The sequence below is a fragment of the Cataglyphis hispanica genome, chromosome 3 (assembly GCF_021464435.1).
Source record: "Cataglyphis hispanica isolate Lineage 1 chromosome 3, ULB_Chis1_1.0, whole genome shotgun sequence".
In the NCBI taxonomy this organism is placed as follows: Eukaryota; Metazoa; Arthropoda; class Insecta; order Hymenoptera; family Formicidae; genus Cataglyphis; species Cataglyphis hispanica.
Genome location: NC_065956.1, coordinates 10,816,876 through 10,829,497, shown reverse-complemented (window position 1 = coordinate 10,829,497; position 12,622 = coordinate 10,816,876). Strand labels below are relative to the sequence as shown.

General features: G+C 32.7%; 1 protein-coding gene across 2 annotated transcripts in view; it reads left to right on the top strand.

Annotated features, from left to right (window-relative positions):
• LOC126859218 (kinesin-like protein KIF2A) overlaps positions 1–12,622 on the top strand; it is a 34,593-nt gene that overhangs the window by 5,102 nt on the left and 16,869 nt on the right. The window lies entirely within an intron of this gene.

Genomic DNA, 12,622 nt, shown 5'->3' with positions numbered 1-12,622 from the left:
TGGGAGATCAGTGTGTATTATCTCGTGAAACTCTTCAATTTTCAATATTAAATTTCTCAGTAGAAACTTTGTCCAATGACACTCTTGTTGTCGTAAAATTGATTTAATTTATTAAAAATCTTGAAGTTTCCTTATCTACTTTACGTTTACGATTACATGAGAAATCATTAATTCTTTTTATTGTTTTGAATAACAAATATATATATGCATTTATTCTGGAAATTTTTGTAACATATACATTGGATGATTTTAATTTTAGAATACGACGAAGTATTACCGATCGAACGTCGTATTATTTCATCCGGATGATGTTATTTATAATTTGCTTATTACTCGTCATGCGGTCATGTCTGGGAACTTCGATTATTTCATTCCATGTGTGTCGTACTCTTTGCACAATATTAGCTCGCCAACGCGGAATATTTCTAAGGCTTCCATTCATCCTTGGGATTCAAATCGTGAGACTGAGTTTGTCGTTATTTATTCGCTTGCCACAATAGCGATCCGTTGACATTTGGATTAAACTGCAGCTGCAATTGTATGTGCAAATGAAACCATATTTCAAATAGTTTATATACTGAAAATAAAATTATAAATTCAATATTTCATGTAGTAATATTCGAAAATTTACATTCTCATTTTTTATTGTGCAATGATAAATAAATTTACAATAATTTTTAACAACTTTTTTTATTACATTAAAAAATTCTATTGTATTTCAAACATATATTTGAGAACAAATCGGCTCAACTATCAGAGTTTAAGGGGACTTCCTGGTTTGAAAGCGGCAGAAAACAACGATTTTTATGAATTTTTTGAGAGGACAAATGGTTATTGTTATCAATTTCATATTTGTACACATATTTTTATTTCAATATTCATGAATTTTGATATACAAAAACAATATGAAATAGTCGAGAGATATATACAAGGACAGCAGACGTGTCCACACTGATCTTGTCAAATTACTGACATTGCAAATCCACTGCATATTTCTATTTTTTGGTATTTACGATAGATCTCTTTTTAACCGGCGGATTTCTGAACCATAAAAGGGCTCATGGTGCTTAGAATTCTGGAAACAACCCCAACCTGCCAACAATCCCAACCTTTATATTCCAAGTATAATCGAGTCCAAATATAATATATGTCGGATTCGAGCGTTCAAAATCTTATCTCGGAATTGAGATCGATCGGTTTGAACTCCAGATCGCTCAAACCACTATAATTCTAGAATTTTCGAGGAATTGCATTTAAATTTTTTGGGGAATATTCTTGAAAAGTTATTTGAAAAAAATGTAAAAAAATTCATTTTGTTGATTCTCCAAAACAGGAGGCCCTTTTAAAGGTCTGTATAAAATCGCATTTATATAATATTTGTAACATTTGAAATCTCCTTTTTAGCATTGCCGCGCGCAATTGCATTTATCTCTTATGTAGCCAGGAAATTCTATGATGAGAACCAATCGACTTCCGGCTGACCGTGTACAGATCGAAATTGAATTACGGCCATGTCGCAGCGCGAACTCTCGTGGTCGAATGCTTCGAAATTAAAGGGAATAGCGCGTTTCACGATGCTTATTCCGTAAATTCATGACCACGCTGAGAGCAACTAAGTCGGCCAATATTTAATAACAGTGTTTACCTTCGTTTCTGCCGCTCTTCATCATAGTTCGATATTATATGTATATATACATTCTCATCCACGCTTCTTTGTTGGAACATTGCCGGTTACATAAAATTTTTCAAACTTTAATCTATTTATATTCTGTCTTTCTTTAACACATTCTTCAATATTATTACTGACAAAAGTTTTCAAATCTATGTTTTTAATAAGCAAAATAAATTTGGAGATTTATAACAATTTAGAATAGAACACAATTTATAATAAAATAGCTTATTTGCACAATCGATTTTCTCTTAGCGAAAGTAAAACAAGTAAGAATAATTATTTTTTATCGAAGTTTTTAATCTTTATTTTTAAATACTTTTAACTAAAATATATTAGATTAAAATATGCTGTATTAAAATATATTTAAAATTAGAAAAATGCTGTTTTATTATCTCTGTTTATCGACTTTTTTTTTTTTTTTAAATTTGCTAACATAAGTGTCTCTCAATTACATAAAAAATGTTGGTGCTAGGTATTGATATTATTGATAACTTTCTTCGGTTGTATTTCTTGATATTTCTAAAGTATCGTTGTTATTTCTGATCAGAACTCGCGCGATCGTTCTTTTAAAAGACAATCGGCAACGGTTTTTATTAACGCGTTCTCTTCGTCGTTGAATGAGTCAGGCCGATCAGGCCGCCAAGAAAGGCGAGAGTTTGTCAATAGCCGGTTACACGCACACGCGTGCACAGTTCGTGTGCTACCCGTGATTAATGCGTGTTAAAGCTTTTTATCTAGTCGTGTCCCAATGATCAAATCAGTCACTTTGCAATTACCTATAATTGCAACTTAATAATTGGAACACTTTACGCTCCCGGAAGCGCATCGATCACCAGCTTATCGCGGTCCGTGTCGCTTATCTGCGCTCACCCTAAGTCGAAGTGCATGTGTACGCATTACTTTGTCTGTACCACGGCGTGTATCTATTTACACCGCGCGTGTTCTCGCATTTACGAGATCCGTTTTCATATCTTATAATTGCAATTCATAATTAATAATAATTATTATAGCAGGAAAAAACTGTTTGAAATCTCACATAAATATAGCGTAATTTTCCGTAGATTATCGCGATAATTTTATTCTTACTAGCTAGCATTTTTCTAAAGAAGTTATTCGAAGTATCAAGGTAATTTCCGGCACTTTGACGAATATATTCGACAAGTTTCGATCCGACCTTCATCAATTAGTGGCTAATTCGTTACATCATCGCGCGATCTCTGAATGAGCCTATTGAGTTTTGCGGTAACGAACGTTTTGGTTCGTTAACGGACTTACCGATGGAACGATTAATTCGCGAGAATTTCTGACACAATTGCCGTAGCGTTGTTTTTCACAAGCTCACATCGCCACGCGCTCTTACGCATAACCGCGTACAAATCGTTCTCGATTATAACGCAGCTACGATCACTTGAAATCTACTGTAACGTGGAATAAAAAAATGTATGTTTGCGTGCAACAATTTTTACGCAGTATGATTAGCGAAATGCGTTGTTGAAAAGCGCAGTTACCTCATTACTTTAAATGTAGAAGAAAAGAGATATGTCTTATATTCATGGACATAAAGTATCTGAGTTGTTATTTTTAAGTTCCACAAAAACGTCAGCTAAAATTACTTGTACGATTTCTTTTATTTATATAAACGCACTTAGGAATATATTGAAATATTAAGAATATTTAAATATTAAGGATGTAATATATTTAAATATTTAAATATTTTTTTACCGTAACATTTTTTATTATCTATTCCTTTTTCTTCTTAAAATGTCGATGTGAAGTTTGAAATTACATTTATAATCACACTCGAGCTCTGACACACGCGCTACAATATACATATAATACGAGGTAATCGATGTAGTAACGAAAATTAGAATTGCATCGTTCGCGCTATTTAAAAGTGCACAAAAGGCCTCCTACCCGTTTGCATTCAAAATGTCAATCGATCGTGTTGAGTCGAGCTGCGTAACATTTACTATTGTCCATATTTAAAGCGTCTAGCCTTCGCGCGATCTGAAAAAAAAAAGACATTGCATGTACAGAGTCTGTTACCGATCGCGGGAAACGCGCGCGTTGCGGCTGCGTTTTTCCCGAGGTTTTTCCGCGCATTGAAAAGGTAGCCGATGCTATTTTGATTATATGATTCAGCATGAATTCATTAACGAGACTTTAAGATACTTTCAGGTTTAATGACGCATAGATTTTACTCTTTATAATCTAATATTAAACTCAGATATGGATATAATAATATTCTTTTCGGAATTTCAAAGCTCGGAGTCTCAAGTCTCGATCTTGTAGAAAAATGCATATCTAATGCACGCGAAATGTCTGATGGATAATAACCAGCATTGCGCGTAGGTGCACTCTTCCTCGCCATTGCAATTTCTTTCATCCCGCGCGCGTTTAAGGAACATTCATGGGCAACGCGCGAGCGCGTCTATTTCTGTCTGCGCTCTATTTCGGCCGCGGTATCTGGAGCTCGATGAACGACAGTGGACAGATATTCCGCCAAGTAGATGCACTTAAGATGCGTGCATACTGAAGAGTATACCGAGTATAATACACCACATCATCACAAGACGCGCGCACGTTTGATTAACAAGTGGAACACGTTCGTTAATTACGCTCGGCACGACGGTTTTATTAATTGCATCGCGTTGAATGATGATAATAACGCGCGACATGATCGCATGTGAAATATAACACAAAGTAATTGCATAGAGAGCGAAGAATGGACGAGAGAGTATTATATATATATATATATAATATTAAAAAGTATTTTGCTATTTTATATTTATAGTAAAAAATTATAATATTAATTATACATAAGTCATATCATTTTATTAGTTCAATTATTTTAGAGAGAATTTTACAAATAATATATTTTAAATTATTATTTATATTTTCTGAAGATATAATTTTTTCGCTAGATTTTTGGAGAAAATAATTTGATTCCATTTCTATTTATTTATATATAGTTCACTTTTTTTTGTATGAATTAAATTTATACCAGTGGTCTAGGAGAATCCAAACTAATATATTCTCGGTAACCGTTGATCTTGCATGAGATGCATTTTGTTGATTCTTGCTGCAAATTTTTTTTTTTTTTATGCAACTGTTCGATTCATCGATCGATTACGCGGTTAATAAGATGACTATCGCAGTCGATTTGAAGCATACATCTTGCAATACATACGTAGGTAGATAATACTTATTGATGCAATTCTGCATTTGAAATGTGATGCAACAAGTGGCTGACACGCATTCTGCGTGTAATCTTAACGTTTCAACGATCGCCCTCACAAACGATCTCGACGATATCCAATCGACAGATCGGTACCCGGAGTAAAAGAATCGATAATTAATTTCGTTGACGTACTTTTGGTTTACATATCGAGCGATAAATTCGTATCTCTGCATTCTGTCGCGTTATCGAGATTTTGGCTGTTAATATGAAGTTTGCGTATTAAAATTAATTGATATTATATCTAATATTTTTTTTCATATATTAATCTTGCAACAAGATTATGCAGCTTTCTATTTTTAACAATTCAATTTTGATAATTATTTTTATTGCATTAAGTCACATGATTACAACCAAGCTTGATGATCAGCTTCAAATTTTATTTATATAAATATTTCTATCTTATTGAAAATTTTACAAAATTGATCTCATATTTTATGGTTATACATCTTATATAATATGATATTTGTGTTGAATCGAATTACCTTCTGATATTGAATCATCTGTTAAATCGGATCTGTCATACCGGAAGTTTACCATATTGAATCACATAAGTTCATAACTAGAGGAATCCATCAAATATTAAATTAAGAATTTATATACGTCGGTTTTCTCTCATTATAGCAAAATGTCTTTATATTAGGTCATATATTAGATCAAGACCATTTATATTTCAGCAAATACATATTCCTTACTTAACAGAGAACGATAAAAGAAATTGATTAATTATACAAAAGGGAAAGAAAATTGTCATAAAAATTTAATTTGTTTATTCTCCGCTTAATTAATACTATATTTACATAAATATTCTCGTAAAATCAAAAGCATGATCTAATACTTTTCTATGCTGAATGCATCAATATTCAAGCGGGAACGCGTTTGTCACTCTATTTGAGATACAAGATTCATCTCACGCTTGCTTACCATGTACGCGTAATCGGCGATAAAAAAGAAAAAAAAAAAAAAGAAATACAGAGAAAGACTCGTACATAGTCCTTGTCCGAAAGCGCACCGTCGTCAAGAGCTGTACGCATGTGGGCGCTGCAACCTTATAAGGACGCCCATAAGGAGCCTCTCTCGGCTCACCAAACCCTCCTCACCTTGCCTTATCTTATCTTACGTCATTTGCCGTTTGCGTCGAATGCTCTAGTGTCTTGCATCCTCACGAAATCTGTTTGCTTTTTGCGTACGGCTAAATTCCATTTTCTCTCGTTACTACAGCGTTACTAAAATTGTTCCTACACACGCGCGTGCCTTAGTAAAAAAAAAAAAGGGGGATATTTATCACATTAGTTAGACATAAAGATTCGAAATTAAGATGATGAATTTTAACGAGCTTTTAACGTCCTTGTAAATATTTTCAAAGTTTAATATTTAAAAATTAATGTACAAGTGTGGGCGCGATATTGGTCTCGTGTATTATTAGGTTTATCGAAAGATACTTTAACAATCTCGAAACTTCAACAGAGTTTAAGTACTTATACAGGGTGTCCTAGACCCGTATACCCCTTTTCTTTCAAAAACTAAGCATTTTAGAGAAAAATGTTTTCAACAAAAATTGTATGGTTTTGAGGGGAACATAAGATGGTGTCATTGGTTTGATATTGGATGGCATCATTAAGATCAAGTCAAGGACACCTTTAATTTCTTAAATGGAATCCCCTATTTTTTATTGCATATTCTTATAGCTTATATCGAGAGCTTTCCAAAACACTATAATAAAGTATTTTTTCATTAAGAATTTTTTGAGTTACTTTTTTGTATCTTAATCTGACATATTTTAGTATAAAATATAAAATATCTTGAAAATTATTTAGTGTTGGATAATTGTATCGTAATACTTTTATGTACAGAATAATAAGATGAATCAAATGGTGTAAAGAAAAAATAAATAATTGTTATACAAAAATATATTGCAAATAATTGCATACTTTTTTTTTAAACAATTATTTTCTGTACACCATTTGATTCTTATTATTCTGTACATAAAAGTATTACGGTACAATTATCGAACACTAAATAATTTTCGAGATATTTTATATTTTATATTAAAATATCAGATTAAGGTGCAAAGTAACTCAAAAAATTCTTAATGAAAAAATACTTTATTATAGTGTTTTGGAAAGCTCTCGATATAAGAATATGCAATAAAAAATAGGGGATTCCATTTAAGAAATTAAAGGTGTGCTTGACTTGACCTTAACGATGCCATCCAATGTCAAATCAATGTCACCATTTTATGTTCCCCTCAAACCATCAATTCTGTTGAAACGTTTTCTCTAAAATGCTTAGTTTTTGAAAGAAAAGGGGTGTACGGGTGGTCTAGGACACCTTGTATATAGAGATATTTGTCTCGCTTTGCTTCGTTGCTTAATTCCTTCTTATGCGCCTGTATATATTTCGATTTCTTAGAGTACCTCTAAGGAGGAAGGTGAGAGAGAGATTGACGAGAAAAATTTGCGTTCCGCATGCGTATCCCTCAAATGTCGCCTACGCCACGAACGAAACTAGAACGAGTGCGCGATAGAAAGTAAAAGGGAGGCGCCGCACAACACACAATGATTTCGCGGATACCTACGTGAAATTAGCTCCCCAAATAATTAAATATCTATATATCATTTTGATTTCAGAATAGGCAGAGTGAAAGAACAGAGTAAGTAGAATGAACAGCGAGTAAACATTGTTTGAAAGCGCGATAATTACTGCACAGTTATGCGAAGTACCGTTTGTCGCAGATAAAATACTAATTACTATATAGGGATATTATCTATGATTAACCGTTTACTTTATGAATAATACTTGTTTTACTGTTATTTGATCTTATATGTAATGTAAATAATTTTGCTACCATGTACCTAGATGATGAGTACAATACTTGAACTATTTTCGAATTTTATAAATTTCAACAAATTTTATAGCATTCAATAAATCACAAAGTATTAAAATCAAAATATATAAATCTAACGTGAAAATACTCACGTGTCGTCTTCATATGCGAATATTGTACGCGCGGATTATTTTTAACATCTGTACACGAAAGAAGATGAGAAGATGACATAATACGCATACAATTTTTACGGTCACCATATACAGTTTGCAAAAGCGCGCCGACATTTACTATATAGAGAGTATGTGGATGTATAAGCATAACGAGTTTAATCAAGCATAATCAAGCATATCATATAGTGTTAAATATATGATGTGCGACATATATTATACATTACGTATCATCGTACAAATCTTCATTCATTATAATATAGCAAATTAAATCTGACATGAGAATATGGAATTTTCAAAAAAGAATGTGGAATGTCTAAAAAACTTATTTTTTTACATATATTATTATTGTAAAAATATTATATATATTATATATAATAATTTAAAAATATTTTTCTTTAACTTTTTGTGCAATTTAATTTATGCGAAACAAAATTGAGATGTAATAAAATGAGATATTGAGAGAAAGATTAAGATTTGTTAATTTATCAGAATTTGCACTGTTCCAAAAGTTTCTACAAGTACGAAATTAATCCTGTTGAAAAGTAATCGTGTCTATATAATTTACGAAAAATCTAATTGCCTTTCTTTCTCCTCTTTATCGGCGCCTTTGAATGCAACCATGCGCAGGTCTGCACACAGTATATGTATAATGTCTATATACAATACTTTGGAGCCGATATGTACCTAGCTCAACGTTGCTCGACATAGCAACCAGCTGTTCAGTATCGGTGTCGTTGGTAACCTAGCTGAAGAGCTTTGTATTTGAGCTCAATTTTGCTTGGTCGGTAAACTCGAGTACTCTTGCAAGTGGCGGTTCTTCGTGCCATTGTCAGAAACTAAAGAATATATTGCATACATGTATACAGGGTGTCCTGAAAATTTTGTCACACCCGAAGGTAGATTGGGCAAAACTGAGTCGAAAAGTCCTATATCATTTTGCAAAATTTGCAATAGTTTTTGCGTTATTAATTAAAATATGTGAGCTAATGAGCACGGGTGTAAAAATTTTCAGGACACCCTGTACATATGTATGTATGTATACATAATGCGCGTTTGTTGTTCTCTTATTCTACTTATGTAATCACGTTAATATCTATTCACCTTCTCTGTGCATCGTTTAGTCAAGCGTGATTATTTAGCGATAAATTAAAGTGGATTATTTTAATAGGAATTAACTTTGCAGAAATTAGAATAAATTAGTGCAAATTCTGGCAAATCAATAAAAGTTCAGTACAAAAATAGAAATTAATTTCTATTTTGAAAGATCTTGTCTTTTGATTTGATTTATTTAAATAAATTCGTTATTCTTTCTCTTATTTGCTATTGTTCTTTTTTTATAAGGAGCTTTGCATTTACATGTTTCTAAAATCCAATTAATTTAATATTTCTATTTCTCGTGATTTAAAAACTATTCAGATATTTTGATAATAACGTTCTTCTTAATTTAATCGTTATATAAGCTGCTAGAGATTTATAAGACATATTACATTATTGACATTTTATTTCCATTTTCTTGAACAATTTCACAATGATATTAAAACAAACGAAGTACAACATATATACTTATAAAGTATTATTTCCTCTGCTTTGTGTACCGACGATATAACATAACATCCTCTATGCGCGCTTTACACTCTATACATGACGGATCTGCAGCAGGAAGCTGCTGCTTAAATTTAATGTTTAATAGACCGTGCGGCTGGTCCCCCGAACTCAGCATTTTAATGCTTTATTTAATCGGGATGCGACCGAAATGCATTTGAATCGAAATCGATGCGACGACGCGTGCCGATCGTCTACCGTTATTTGTATCATGTCATTTTGATCTTGCACAGAGATAATAGATAGCTGATTGCGTCGTAAGTTAGGAAGTTGATTAGCATTAATCGAAATCGCTGATTCATTGTTATGACCATTACAATAAAAAAAAAAAATAAAGCTATCTTATTTTCTCTCTCTATACATATACATACAATTTGATAGTTTCATATTTTTGTGACATAAACTTTTTACTTTGAATATTAAGTGAAATTTAGAATTTTAGAAACAAAATTTATATATCTATCATTAAAGTAATGAAGATTTAAAATTTATTATAATATTATAATTCTAAGCTTATATTATTAATGTAAAACATTAGGGTTTTAGATATGATCAGGGAAAATATGCTTGCGACGATCATACCTGTCGAAGGAGCACGATGCGCGCATTTCCGTGATGCAACAGTCGTCTCTGCATGTGTACATAGGAAAGGCTCGACTTCCGAGTGCATCATAAATAAATATGGGTTGGTACCGTGGTCACGCACTGAGAGCCTCGAGTCACATATCACGAATACTAGATGAGTCTGGTGTTACATATATATCATAGAAGATCGATGGAGAGTCATTCAAGAGATATTTCTCTTTCAAAATTTTTGTTAAAATTATTATTATATATGATTTGAAATAACAATTTATGATTCGAAATTATTCGTAAATATTTCTGAGAGAAACTTTAAAAAGCCAAATTAATAAAAAATTAATGCAAAAATTGATATTTTTTACAAATATTAATATTAATTTTTAATCAAAAGTATGTTCTTTTTACGAAACATTTCTATTATTGATATATCCATGATTGAACGCCAAGAAAATTCTGCTAAAGAAAAATCGATTCCAATTTTATTAAAAAATCTATTTCTAGAGGATTGCGTATATATATATATATACGCAATTCTCTAGAAATAGATTTTTTAATAAAATTGAAATCGATTTTTCTTTAGCAGAATTTTCTTGGCGTTCAATCGTGGATATATCAATAATAGAAATGCATATATATATATATATATATATATATATATATATATATATGTATATATATATATACATATGAGATTCTGTAAATTTTTATTTCCTACTTATTATTGTAGCCGAGAAAGTCAGTCGCGAAAATTCGCACGGCACTGTCTAATCATTAACGAGGTTCCGTTAATGCTCCTCATTATCGTCCGCGGTATAATCGACGATTCGAATCTGTCGCGACGTCAGTTCACCTTCAGCTATCGCGCGGCTTGTTCAATTCCGGTCGCTACTTTAGGCAATTTCTCATTCTGAAATAACCTCTGAATTATTTGTATATCGTATACGGTCCGTTCGGCGATTACTGTGTATCGATTATCCGAGTGACATTCGTGCCGCAAAAATCTGTCGATTACGACATTAACCTTCAGCATACTAAACACGCACATGAAACTCTAATTCAGTCAAGAAGAAACATAAATGCATTTGATAATTTTTTTTTATTTTTTATTATTATTATTATTATTATTATTATTGTTATTATTATTATTATTATTATTATAAGTACAGCAGGCATTAGTTTAGCGATAATTAAATTATTTTTTACTTTTTATAATTACGTATTTAATATACTTACTCATTTGAATTGAAAAATGCCGGTGCATACGCAGCGGTATTTTTTTCTGACCGAATAATTTGCGTTCGTTTTGCCGAGCAGAATCATCGGCATATCGTAACCGATAGCGCATAACGCACGGGCTCATCGAAGCGAGCCGAGAAATTGTTTATGAGGCCCTCTGAGGTGGGGGCCCTACAACGGGCGAAATTATTCGTCGGGCGTCATAATAAATGCGTTTATGAAACACTGCTTGGTGAACGTTGTCAGTCGATCAGATCGCGTCGCACTGTCAACCGCGAGCGCGGTGTCGCCGATTTTTCCGACAGCCACGTCGTCCAATTTGCAAACGCGCAAACTTCTGATGCGACGTTAATTATCCCGTCCTAGTTTCGCTCTATTAACCACCTCGTCGCGTTACACGCTTCGTAACAACTGCGCTCTAGTATTTTACGAGTTATATGCGCGATAAAAAATGCAATTTAAATTTAACGAAAGGAAGAAAAATGCAGTCAAAGTGTAGTGTGGTATTGAAAAGAACAAAATGTGACAAAATTGTAATATAATAATTAATATTATATTAAAATTTCTATTTTCTCTCCATAAATGTTATTATTGTAAATATAATAGATTCTGTAAAGGAGAAGATTGAGATATATAATACGATTTATTTTAACTATTTGTGAGCAAAAAATCAAAAGACTATACATTCAAAAATGAATATTTTATAAAATTACATTTAGAATTAATATTTTCATATTTGAATGTTACTTGCACATCTGTAAGCCCAAAAGTTAAACATATCGCGAACGTTCTCCATGGAAGCGCGTTTATTCTTGGACCTCGGAGAGAAGAGCGTTTGCTATAGGGTGACGGGTGAAAATGTTCCCGAAGGATAATCGCCGATCGCGAAGCTTCGTCGAGCTTCGAAGACAGTGTAAAAAAAGCGACGTAAACGCGTCTTTGGATTCTAAAAGCCTTTCTACGCTTTTTTAAGATCGAAACAGAACGCTCTCAAGAATTCGCCGCGGTGTCGTGCGCGAAGCGGGCAACGTCCGGATTAAACTTGCGCGTTCTTGAAGACGTCCCCGGCGAATCGATCCCGCGAGTTGTCTACAGTCCTTCGCTGTCTTTCGATTCAATGTTACTTCCAGTGATACTTTTTATCGAAAATACGTGATAGCAAGAATATAGCACAACTCGAGCAAATCGTCATCGATGATGAAATTGTGTGAATGTCACTTCAATCTTTTCATTGACTTCAACAATATAAATGGAGCGTGAACTGGTTATACAGAGACATCAGATGGTTATAA